Source organism: Eumetopias jubatus, unplaced genomic scaffold (genome assembly GCF_037043125.1).
Source record: "Eumetopias jubatus isolate StellerSeaLion01/CBP00866 unplaced genomic scaffold, mEumJub1_p1.0 scaffold_10, whole genome shotgun sequence".
Classification (NCBI taxonomy): Eukaryota; Metazoa; Chordata; class Mammalia; order Carnivora; family Otariidae; genus Eumetopias; species Eumetopias jubatus.
This window is the reverse complement of record NW_028274816.1, coordinates 14,109,283-14,122,360: the sequence shown is the minus strand read 5'-3', so window position 1 is coordinate 14,122,360 and position 13,078 is coordinate 14,109,283. Positions and strand designations below refer to the sequence as shown.

Genomic DNA, 13,078 nt, shown 5'->3' with positions numbered 1-13,078 from the left:
CCCACTCCCCCTGCTTGCGTTCCTGCTCTCGCTCTCTCTCTGTCAAATAAATAAAATCTTAAAAAAAAAAACAAACCTATTGTGAGTTGAATTTACTGAATCACCTGATAAATGGGACTGAAAATTAGGAGCATGAAATAATAAGTCTTGCATGTCTCCTTACCCTTCTTCCAAGCACCTCAAAAATAATATAGTTCACATAGATCTTAAAGTCTCAGAGTCCTTTGTCTTCTGGGTAAATTTGCCTCCACCAACTGCAACCCAGTTCAATAGGGGTTTTGTTTCCTAACAGGTAGGTTTCCTCCTCCAGGCTATTTTGGGAAACAATTAAAACAGTTTGTGGGGGGCGCCTGGGTGGCTCAGTTGGTTAAGTGACTGCCTTCGGCTCAGGTCATGATCCTCCAGTCCCGCTTCTTCCTCTGACCCTTACCCCTCTTGTGCTCTCTCTCTCTCAAATAAATAAATAAAATCTTAAAAATAAAAAGAGTTTGTAAAGTTCTTCCAGAGCTAGGGATGCACAATTAATTGGAGGGTGAAGGACTGGAAGAAGGCTGAGGAAAGACGCCAGGTGAGTAATCAACAGGTGGCTGAAATATCCTCTTTGTAAATACGTTTGAACCCCAGGACACATATTTGCTGAGTTGTATAGGTGATTCAGTGAATCCTTTGTGAAGGTCTCCAGTAAAATAGTTTGTCTGTGCATGATTTCCTACTATGTCTTTCAGTAAAATGAAAAAGGTACACCAGATGATCTCCATTACCTCTTACAGTTTGTGAACATTCTGTAAGTCTCTTTGCTTTCTAGTAGGGACAGAAGCCACCCAGAATTCTTGACAACACACAGTTGAAGGACTTTGATCTCTAGCCTATTGTGTGAATCCTGCAGGTACCTGGCTAAGTCCCCAGGAGCGGTCAAATTCTAGGAGTGGTATTGATGTAGTTTCAAGGGAGGGACTGGCAGTGGGCTTAAGAATGTCCTGGAACAGCCTCAGTATAGAGTAGCAAACCATTTTTCTGGCAAAGACAGACTGAAGTGGGAAAAGGCAACTCAGTTTTATTTCAACTTATTTTAGGAGATCTATGTTTGAGGCCTGAAATAGTTGTAGAATTACCGAGTTGACCTTAGATAGTTGACCTTTATGGGTCTCACTTTGTCTTTTTTAAAAAAATTTTAAAAAAGAAAAATTTTGGGCGCCTGGGTGGCTCAGTTGGCTAAGCGACTGCCTTCGGCTCAGGTCATGATCCTGGAGTCCCGGGATCGAGTCCCGCATCGGGCTCCCTGCTCGGCAGGGAGTCTGCTTCTCCCTCTGACCCTCTTCCCTCTCGTGCTCTCTATCTCTCATTCTCTCTCTCTCAAATAAATAAATAAATAAAATCTTAAAAAAAATTTTTTTTTATTTTTTTTTTTTAAAGATTTTATTTATTTATTTGACAGAGAGATACACAGCGAGAGAGGGAACACAAGCAGGGGGAGCGGGAGAGAGAGAAGCAGGCTTCCCGCCAAGCAGGGAGCCCGATGCAGGGCTCGATCCCAGGACCCTGAGATCATGACTCAAGCTGAAGGCAGTCGCTTAACCAACTGAGCCACCCAGGAACCCCCCAAAAAGAAAAATTTTAAATTACACAAATAAAACATGAATACATCCTCTTTGTAAACAGTTCAAACAGCGTGGTAATATATAGAATAAAAAGCAAAAGTTCCCTTTGCCCTTCCCCATTCCACTTCCCTCCCCAGGGATAACCAGATAACCACTGGTGTCAGTTTGGTAGGGAGGTGTATCTTTCCAAGCCTTTTTTTTTTTTTAAGATTTTATTTTTAAGTAATCTCTACATCCAGTGTGGGGCTTGAACTCACAAGCCCAAGATCAACAGTCCCATGCTCTACTGACAGAGCCAGCCAGCTGCTCCTAAATTTTTTTATGCATTCAGTTATATGTAAATAGGGACAAAGGTTTTTTTTTAAGCTTTTTATTTATTTATTTATTTATTTTTAAAAGATTTTATTTATTTATTTAATTGACAGAGAGAGAGAGACAGCGTGAGAGGGAACACAAGCAGGGGGAGTGGGAGAGGGAGAAGCAGGCTTCTGGCCGAGCAGGGAGCCCGATGTGGGGCTCGATCCCAGGACCCTGAGATCATGACCTGAGCCGAAGGCAGTCACTTAACCAACTGAGGCACCCAGGTGCCCCTAAGCTTTTTATTTATTTTTTGACAGAGAGAGAGAGACAGCGAGAGAGGGAACACAAGCAAGGGGGAGTGGGAGAGGGAGAAGCAGGCCTCTCGCTGATGCGGGGGCTCAATCCCGGGACCCTGGGATCATGACCCGAGCCGGAGGCAGACGCTTAACGACTGAGCCACCCAGGCGCCCCAGGACAAAGTTATTTTTTCCTACGCTAATGGTAATGTACTGATTATGCTATTTTTTTGTCTATTCTACATCTTTTTTTCACTTAACAATAAACTTGGAATCATCCCATATCAGTACATATAGATTTGCCGCATTCTTTTTAAAAACTTCATAGTATTTCATTGTATGAATGTAGCAAAATTTATTTAACCTGTTCCCTATTGTTTCCAATTTTGGAAGGCCCCATAAACAATGTGTCAGTGAATTTTTATACATTCGTATCTGTAAAAATCTGCAATATTTACCTGTGAAATAAATCCTAGACTTGGAATTACTGGGTCGGTGGGTCTATGCACTTTTAGTTTTTTTTTTTTTAAAGATTTTATTTATTTATTCATGAAAGACAGAGAGAGAGAGAGAGGCAGAGGGAGAAGCAGGCTCCCAAGGAGCAGGGAGCCCGACGTGGGACTCGATCCCAGGACTCTGGGATCATGACCTGAGCCGAAGGCAGACGCTTAACCATCTGAGCCACCCAGGCGCCCTATGCACTTTTAGTTTTGATAAACTTGCCCAAATGGTGCTATCCACAGAGGTTTTAGCAATTTTATACAGCAACAAGGTATACAAAGGTGTATTCCTTATCCTTGGTCCGTTTAAGGGGCCTTTCGCCACTAACATTATAATGCAAGTCTATTTCTCTGTTTCCTGATTTTTCAACATTCGTTTGTGTGTCTACCACATGCCAGGCACTGTGTTAGCTGCTGAGAATACAGCTATAAACAAGACCAAAGCAATCCTTGCCCTTGCTGTATGTGGGGTCCCTGGGTTTCATACAGTTGCTTGAAAACAGAAGACACTGAGTAAATGTCTGCTGAAAGAGTTGGCCTCCAACCAGGAAAAGCAGATGTCAAAAAGTATTTTTAGGACATTATGCTAAGTGAAATAAGCCTGTTACAAAAAGACAAATACTGCATGAGTCCACCTATATAAGGTATCTAAAGTAGTCAAACTCTTAGAAAGTAGCATGTCAGTTGTCAGGGCCTGGAGGGAGAAAGCTGGGAGTTGTTCAATGCGTATAGAGTTTCTGTTTTACAAAATGAAAAAGTTCTAGAGATCAGTTGTACAATATGCATATAGTTAACCTTACTGTACAGTACATTTAAATATAGTTAGGATAAAAAAAAGAAAAAATATAGTTAGGATAAATTTTATGTTGTTTGATCACAATTTAAAAAAAAAGTATTTTTTAGGTAGCGAGACAGTTGGCTGGGAGACAAGCTACTGAGTCTAGCCTAGGATGGGGTGATGAAGAGAGTAGGTTTTTTTCAAAAGGTAGAAAAAAACCAAGCAGTCCACACTTCCTTCCCGGTCCTGCCACCTTTGTCTGGGAACAAGGTCACCATAAAATCTTACATTCTGCTATAGATAAATCGTAGCAAAGGTATGTTTCTATGTTTTTCTTCTGAGAGCCTTTCTGATACCTCTCTGATAGGTATCGGTTCTGATACCGCATACAGGGCGTAAGCCCAAAAAGAGAACCTTAGTTTCCTATCTTTCTGTAAGGGGTCCCTTCTTCTATAGGCAAAACTAGATAAGGAGAAAGTTCTGATAAAGCGAGGCAAACTAGGACCAAGTAGGAGACTACATTCCCCAGCATGCACTGCTCTCTCAGGACGTAGTCGATGACGGAAGAAGACGCGATACTTTAGCGCCAGGAATGGGGCGCGGGGATGAGGGAAGACTACACATCCCAGAACGCAAAGCGCTCCCACTCTAGTCACAGCCCGGATTGCTTTTTGGTAACTGGCGTTCTCAAAGGGGCGCGAGGGGAGGGGAATGCAGCCCCGCTGTGTACTAGACTTGACACTTCCAAAGAGGAAGAAGAGTCGGGGAAAGTACCCTACTCTCACCTAAAGTAGTTCCCGCGCAGGGTGGCGAGGGTTTATGGGCCCCCTCCCTTATTTATTGTTTCTCAGAGGCAATGCCAGGCCCCTATTGGTCGAAGACCTCGAGGGCAGGTGGGAAGTCTGTGAAGCCCCAAATTGAAGTTATCTGCGTCTCCCCATTGGTCTTCCTCTCGAGCGCAGGCGCGAGGGCTCCGACTCCAGTCCCCAGGGACGGGTGAGCGGCAATTGGCCAAAGCCCGCGAAGTAGGAGTCCGGATTGGTAGTTGCTAGCAGGAGCCTGGTTTCTTCCTTGACTTCTGCGAGTGGTAATGTGTGATTGGTTTAAATCCGCGGGCACCTGGCGGTGATTGGGCGGGAGCCACGGGCTGGGTACGATCATTGGCTGGTGCTGGGGCCATCCCTCCCCGGGCGGGCAGCGAATGATGAAATGGGAACGGGGAGGGGAAAGGCCGCGACGTGAGCGCGCGACCTCCGGCGCCATTTTGTAGAGAAACAAGCGGAGTTAACCGAAGAGGGGGTCGAGGGGAGCCGGAGTCGGGGACTCAGGAGTTTCCTGTGTCCAGCGCTGCCGGAACCGCCGGAGGTGAGGTGGGCCGGGGTCGGTGGCTGGGGCCGGCTGGAGGTGTCAGCTACGGAACGCGAGTGCCGGTGGGCGAAGGAACGGGGGTGGTCCAGGGGCCATTGGGAGCGTTTCTCGGAGCTCCGCGGAGTGAGGGGCAGTCGGGACAGGGAAGTGGCGAGGCGGGAGAGGGCGGACTGTTCCCACGGCTCGCGGAGTCCTTGGACTCTGAAGAGTAGGGGTCGGGGCGAAGGCTTCACGGAGCGGAGGGCAGAGCGCGGGGTGAGACCAGGGGTGGTCTCCGGCCCGGGCCTGGCGGCTCTGAGGGCGGCGGCGGCGGCAATTCGGGCGACTGGGCCTCGCTTCGCGCGGGCTGCACCCTCCGCAGACCCCAGGAGCTGCTCAACTGCCCCTTTCTCTCCGGGCTTCCGGATGGGTGCAGTGGGCTTCGGCCCCCCGAGGCCTAGTTGCAGAGGCGAGGGTCCGTGTTTGGAGTAGTTGCAGGCTCCTAGTTCTTTCTGGTCGACCTGGAGCTGGCAGTCCCCCTCCCTCTGCCCCCAGCACGTTGTCAAACCCCCGGTGTTTCGGGTGTCCGCCGGTGGGAGGGGCGAGCGGGAGCCAGCACTTCCTCATTACTTCTTGCCACAGGTTTTGTTCCACTCGCGCGCCGGGGCGCTCAGACTTTCTCCGAAGTCGGCCCTCACCCAGTTGTGCCGGTGTCTGAGCTGTAGTGGCGGTTCTGCCCTCCTACGGGAAGTGTCCCCCCTAGTGAGCCGAACGTTTGTAGGCCTCGATGTGGGGAGAGATTCCCTTCCTACAGGTCGGGTAGGGAGGTTGCTTAAGGCCAAATCAAATACTCTTACTCGATACCAGTTCCTTTGCAGAATTCACCCAACTAGCCTCACACAGATAATTACCCACGCTAGGAGTACGATTTGTAGTTTAAAAAAAGAAAGAAAGAAAATGCCTGATATCTGTGGGTTTGGAAATGCTGTGTTTAAAATAAACTTTGAGAAGTAAACTTTTCCCGATGCCACCCAATCAAATGTCACGTTTCTTAGGACTCTAATAAAAAGTTTGTTTTCTTCCTGTAAGCTGAGTAATGATACTTAATTTCCTTATTTTCTATAATTCTATTGCCCTGGGGGATTATTTTAACAGCCAATAATTTGAGGAAATATAATTGAGTATTTTGGGGGGAAATTCTGACCATTGCCCTCAAGAAAATCCGTTTGATAGGAATAGGGATACATAGACGAAAAAAGGGAGGACAAGTAAAAAATTAGAAAGCAGGTCAAACATTAAGAACAAACCTGTTTTTGTTGAGGTATTTGGGTATAATATGTTAGTAATCTGTGGCTCAGGTTGACATTCTTACCCTTCTAAAGCTGGGCAGCATAGTATTTTAACTATTAATAAGATATATGGTAGCAGTTTAAATAGTCTTGTTTTAGGGCACTGCAGATTGTTACCTTGTCTATGGAGAAAATGAGCTGATGATACATAAAGTTTTAGGCATCCAGTTGTACTTTGACTGAAATGGTAGCATGTTGATAAAACCTGTTGAGAGTTGAGAGGGTTGGTCCCTTTTCAACAAGTGTGGGTCCCAAGTCCTTCATTGGAAACTTAACTCTAAAATCAAGGCACAAAGACTTGACCATTAATAACTGAAAGCATTTCCCTTTCTTGCCTAAGATTGTATATAATCTTAGAAGTTTTAAGGCAGGGTTTTGTGGCATCCTGGTGGAACTGAACTGAAATGCACTTGGTTTCTAACTCAGATGGATTAGTTTCTGGCTAATTTTTTTTTTTTCCCTCTAGTCTCTAAATTTCTACTGGGCTTGTTTAAATCCCGGTTTCTTCAACATGGAATCTTGTCAGGTTAAGTACTGTGACATTCTTCTAATTTTGGGTAATGTCATTTAAAAACAAACTACTGTGTGAAGGCAGGAGAGGAAATGCTTGCTGTCTCTTCAAGACATTGCTTCAAGACTAAGCTCATTATTCGTGCATGTTGCTTTATTCTAAACATGTTTTGGTTAGATTCTGATATGTAGCTATGAAAAGCTTTTTAACCTGCCTAAGTTGATGAACTTGAATTTTTATTTCATTCTGGGAATTTGTCTATAATACTAATTGAATGCTCACATTCTTTAACACGCTAATTTTTGGTAAGATGTTTATGCTTCTGGAATGACCAAAAATAATAGCCTGCCATTTTGAAATGCTGTATTTTATGAACTGGATATCCTTTATTAAAGTACAAAACTAACTTTCAAGTCACTTAAAGATACTACCTGAAGCACTTTTTTTTTTAAATATATTTTATTTATTTATTTGACAAGAGACACAGCGAGAGAGAGGGAACACAACCAGGGGGAGTGGGGGAGGGAGAAATGGGCTTTCCCGCTGAACAGGGAGCCCGATATGGGGCTCGATCCCAGGACCCTGGGACCATGACCCGAGCTGAAGGCAGACGCTTAACGACTGAGCCGCCCCTACTGAGACACTTTTTAAATGGCTATCTGACCAAACTGAACTTCCTGCTGGGACGTTTCAAAATGGTATCCCACTGAGCCTTATTTTAAGACCTTATATATAGAAAAATCCTACATTTCTTTTCTGTTTGCTCACAATTTTTACGAAGTATGTTTCAAAGCTAAAATGGGCTCAAAACCTTTATGCGATAGATTATTTTAATGTAAGAATGTAGCAAAGCAAATAAAACAAATTGTTCATTGAAAAGCACCTTTAAGAGATGCCTGGGTGGCTCAGTTGGTTAAGTGTCTGCCTTCCGCTCAGGTCCTCGAGTCCCGCATGGGGCTGCTTGCTCAGCGAGGAGCCCTCTTCTCCCTCTGCCTGATGCTCTCCCTGCTTGTGCTCTCTCCCTCTCTCTGACAAATAAAATCTTAAAAAAAAAACAAAAAACCTTTAAGTCAGTAATTAGAGGTGTAGACTCAGTCTGAAACCCTGTGTTGAGATTTGAAGGAAATGCAGACTTTAGAAGTGTAGAGTGTAGGTTTAAGAAAGCATTTCTGTCTTTAATGTTGGAAAGCTCAGCATAAATTTCCAGTATAAAATGTTTTGGTTAATTTTGTTAACAGTTGTTAGGAGGAAATTCCTAAAATGTTGACTTGAGATGTGAAACTGTCTGCAGGAGAGGTGTGTGTGTGTGTGTGTGTGTGTCTAATTATATAAAATATAAAAGGGAATGAAGGCATATTTCCGAAAGACACCATCTCTTAATCCTCATTAACTGCTCAGCATTTTCCATTTCAGATAATTAGTTTGAAAGTTTGTCACCTTGGATTTATAACTCATAGTTTTGAAATGCAATGTTTTAAATTTTTATGTAGACTAATCATAAGTATAGATAACCCTTTGTTTCATAACCCTTTCTTTCTCCCCTTCTATTTCTCTTTCCCCCACTTGGGCTTGAACTCATGATGCCAAGATCAAGAGTCCCATGCTCTACTTACTGAGCCAACCAGGTGCCCCCACCCCCCCCGCCCCGCCTTTTTTGCATAGCTAGCTTTCTTTCCTTGCTTTCTTTTTAAAAAGTTTATTTATTTATTTTAGAGAGAGAGTGCATGAGTGAGCAAGGGGGCGGGCAGAGGGAGAGAGAGAATCCAAGACTTTCACGCTGAGCATGGAGCCCAATGCAGGGCTCGGTCCCGGACCCTTAGGTCATGACCTGAACTGAAATCAAGAGTTGGCACTCAACTGAACCACCCAGGCACCCCTTTGCAGTAGCTTTCTAACTAGTCTACATTCCGAATGTAATTCCAGGAGTATAGTTAATTCTCTACTGCCCAGTTACCTCCTAAATCACTGTTTTGAAAATAGCAATCCTCTGCTCAAAAGTCCTTTAAATCCCTAGCCTGGAGCTGTGTAAGTGTTGATCCCTCCCTACCTGTGGCTTCATATTACTATCTTACACTGTAGTCACAAGACTGTTACACAGTGGTTCCTGAATACATCTTTGCCCCTTTTATCTGGAATGTCATTGTTTGTGTCTACTAAAACATCTATCATTCAGACTCAAATGTGTCTATATAAATCTCTGCCCTGATTTTCCTAAGCAAAATTGATTTCTTAAATACCTCTTGGGCAGTTTCACTTACTTATAGCATATACTGTTTTGCCTTGTAAGTTTTCTGCCTCATTTTATAGTGGGTAATCTTCCCTCCCCCCCCCAATATGTTATTGCCCTGAATTGTAATTGAATAATGCTTCTTGTTACACTTGGGTAGATTTATAGTGTTCTTCTTGGAACTATATACTTCTAATTCTGTTGACATCTTTTAGATGGTTAAACTTTGAAAACTAGTCATACCGAATTACAGTATCATCCTTTAGGAAATTGAAGCCAAGGAAAGTAAGGTGAGTTTCTTAGTTTAAGGTCAAACAGACCAGGTTTTTCTACTATAGCCTAATGTTCATTCTGTCTCTCCACATTCTACTTGAGTTCAATACAAGGAAAAGAAAGATGTATGAATTTATCAAAAAGCATAGGGGTGTCTGGTGGCTAGGTCAGTTAAGTGTCCAATCCTTTTTTTTTTTCTTTTTAAAGATTTATTAGAACAGGTGCTAGCAAGGGAAGGAGAAGCAGACTCCTCGCTGAGTGCGGAGCTCAATGAAGGGTTTGATATCATGACTCTCAGATCATGACCTGAGCTGAAATCAAGAGTTGGATGTTCGGGCGCCTGCCTGGGTGGCTCTAGATGGTTAAGCGTCTGCCTTCGGCTCAGGTCGTGATCGCAGGGTCCTGGGATCGAGTCCCGCATCGGGCTCCCTGCTCCTTGGGAGGCTGCTTCTCCCTCTACCTCTCTCTCTCTCTCTCTCTCTCTCTCTCTCTCAGGAATAAATAAATAAAAAAAATCTTTAAAAAAAAGAGTTGGATGTTCAACTGAGCCACCCAGGTGCTACCAAGACTTTTGATCTCAGGGTCATGAATTCAAGCTCTGCTTTTAAAAAAAAAAAAAGGCATAATCTATGTGGTTAAACATTTGTTTTTTGAGAGTGTCATTGTATAATTAAAGTCTCTGGAGGCTGGTTTGGTAGTTCAGGATTTCACTTTTATTTGGTGGATTGGATTTTAGCACATCATGACTATATTAATAATAATTCTACAGAATTAAATTGTTTCTTAGGTAATTAATTGCCTAGGGAGATTTTTTCTTTACTCCTAATGTGTGTTTTCCCCCGTTTTATTTTTTTAAAGATTATTTATTTATTTGACAGAGAGAGAGCGAGAGAGGGAACACAAGCAGGGGGAGAGGGAGAAGCAGGCTTCCCGCTAAGCAGGGAGCCTGATGCAGGGCTCAATCCCAGGACCCTGGGATCATGACCTGAGTCAAAGACAGATGCCTAACAACTGAGCCACCCAGGCGCCCCTCCCCTGTTTTATTGACATAATTGATACACAGCCTGTATAAGTTTCATATGTATAATTTAAGGACTTGATCTGGATATATTGTGAGATACCACCAATGTTTATTTGGATAAGATTTTCTTAGTTGTGGCCAAATACAGATTTTTTTGTAGGATAAGACACAAGACTTGAATGTTTCTTCTCTTTACTGTGAAAATACAAAACTCTAAACTGACAAAAAGGTGGTCTTTCCTGTTATATATAGTTATTGTGAATGGTCATTATTTAACCTCAGTATAAATTAACTTGTACTTCTTTTAAGACCTCCAAAGGATGGGGGAGGGACTTAGGTTTTTGCTTTTTTAAGATTTTACTTACTTATTTGACAGAGACATAGCGAGAGAGGGAACACAAGCAGGGGGAGTGGGAGAGGGCCAAGCAGGCTTCCCGCGAGTAGGGAGCCTGATGCGGGACTCGATCCCAAGACCCTGGGATCATGACCTGAGCTGAAGGCAGACGCTTAACGACAGAGCCACCCAGGCGCCCCTGGGAGTTAGGTTTTAAAATGTTCTTGAGCACTGTAAATTGAATACTGACAGATACGAATAAGTTTTCTCTTGGTGTAGTTTTTTATATATATATATATATTTAATATGTATGTATTTTATACATATATATTTTAAAGATTTTATTTATTTATTTGACAGAGAAAGACACAGTGAGAGAGGGAACACAAGCAGGGTGGATGGGAGAGGGAGAAGCAGGCTTCCCTCCAAGCAGGGAGCTTGATACAGGGCTTGATCCCCAGGACCCTGAGATCATGACCTGAGCTGAAGGCAGACGCTTAACGACTGAGCCACCCAGGCGCCCCTAATACATATTTTTAAGATTTATTTGAGAGTGAGAGAAAGTGTGTGTAAGTGTGTAAAGGGGGGGGCAGATGGAGAGGGAGAGGGACAATCCCAAGTAGACTCCCCAAGCAGAGAGCCCAGCTCCAGCCCAATCTCACCACCCATGAGAGCACAACCTGAGCCAAAACCAGCATTGGGATGCGCAACCAATGAGCCACTCAGGCACCCCTGGTGTAGTTATATTTTTTAAAGTACCTTGAAGAAGGATACTCCATTATCTTTTAGTAGTCAAGCATATTTATACTATGTAGCTTTATAATTTTGTAATTACCACTGGGAAGATGCTTCTGAATATTCAGTTGATTCCAGATCAAGAACTTGATTCTTTTCTGATTTTGGAGTAGACTTACTTTTCTGGTTCACTTTCTTACTTTTTTTTTTTTTTTAAATAGGGGTTTATTGGGGTTCTTGGTAGGCTCAGTCTGTAGAGCATGGGTCTCTTGGGGTCATGAGTTCAAGCTCCAGGTTGGGCGTGGAGCTTAACTTAAAAAAATAAATTAAAAAAAATGGATTTATTTGCTAGCACTATGTCATACTGTGCTAATGTATGGGTTGGATTAAGTCTTGAAAATTCTGAAGTATCCACAAAAGGCTATTAAATGTTCTTTAACAGTTAGTATTAAGGATCTATTGAATCCAGTAAAATTGCTTTATTATTTTTTATATTTTTTAAAGATTTTATTTATTTAGGGGTGCCTGGGTGGCTCATTCGGTTAAGCGGCTGGCTTCGGCTCAGGTCATGATCCCTGGGTCCTGGGATCGAGCCCCATGTCCGGCTCCCTGATCAGGGGAGCCTGCTTCTCCCTCTCTGCCTGCCGCTCTGCCTACTTGTGCTTTCTCTGTGTCAAATAAATAAATAAAATCTTAAAAAAAAAGATTTTATTTATTTATTAGAGACAATGAGAGAGGGAACACAAGCAGGGGGAGTGGGAGAGGGAGAAGCAGGCCCCCTGCGGAGCAGGGAGTCCGATGCTGGACTCGAACCTGAGCCGAAGGCAGACGCTTAACAACTGAGACACCCAGGTGCCCTAAAATTGCTTATTTGAAGTGGCATGGTTAGGGGCGCCTGGGTGGCTCAGTCATTAAGCGTCTGCCTTCAGCTCAGGTCTTGATCCCAGGGTCCTGGGATCGAGTCCCCGCATCGGGCTCCCTGCTCCGCAGGGGGCCTGCTTCTCCCTCTCCCACTCCCCCTGCTTGTGTTCCTGCTCTCGCTATCTCTCTCTCTCTCTGTCAAATAAATAAAATCTTTAAAAAAAAAAAAATAGGGCACCTGGGTGGCTCAGTCATTAAGGGTCTGCATTCGGCTCAGGTCATGATCCCAGGGTCCTGGGATCGAGTCCCACATCGGGCTCCCTGCCCGGCAGGAAGCCTGTTTCTCCCTCTCCCACTCCCCCTGCTTGTGTTCCTGCTCTTGCTATATCTCTGTCTCTGTCAAATAAATAAATAAAATCTTAAAAAAAAAAAAAAAGTGGCATGGTTAGGAAGCAGTTCAGCTCTTGCTCCATTTATTATCTCATTTCAAACCTATTTACTACTTACTGACCAGTATGCCTTTGAATATTTCCTTAACCCTTGTCAGCAAGTTTTATACTAAGCTTTTCTAAGTTCAGAAATACATAATTTTGGGATGTTCATGATTGGATTATTCCCACTTGTTTGCACTCTTTAGTTTGGGTAATAGAGAGTTAAGTCTACCATGTATATATATACTCACTGTTATGGCATGAATATCTTAAGACTAATCCCTTTCCCTAGGGTGACTGGCTGGCTCAGTTGGTAGAGTGTGGCTCTTGATCTTGGGGTCATGAGTTTGAGCCCCACATTGGGTGTAGAGATTACTTAAAAAATGTATATATAATAGGGGTGCCTGGGTGGTTCAGTCGTTAAGTGTCTGCCTTGGGCTCAGGTCATGATCCCAGAGTCCTGGGATCGAGTTCCGCATTGGGCTCCCTGCTTGGCGGGAAGCCTGCTTCTCCCTCT

General features: G+C 43.8%; 1 protein-coding gene across 6 annotated transcripts in view; it reads left to right on the top strand.

Annotated features, from left to right (window-relative positions):
- Positions 1-4,727: 4,727 nt before the first annotated feature.
- The window catches only part of CNOT1 (CCR4-NOT transcription complex subunit 1), a 114,001-nt gene continuing 105,650 nt past the window's right edge, over positions 4,728-13,078 (top strand). For all 6 annotated transcript variants that reach the window (XM_028095911.2, XM_028095889.2, XM_028095917.2 and 3 more), the window contains exon 1: positions 4,728-4,837. The gene's annotated coding sequence lies outside the window, so the exon portion shown is untranslated. The remainder of the gene's footprint in view (positions 4,838-13,078) is intronic.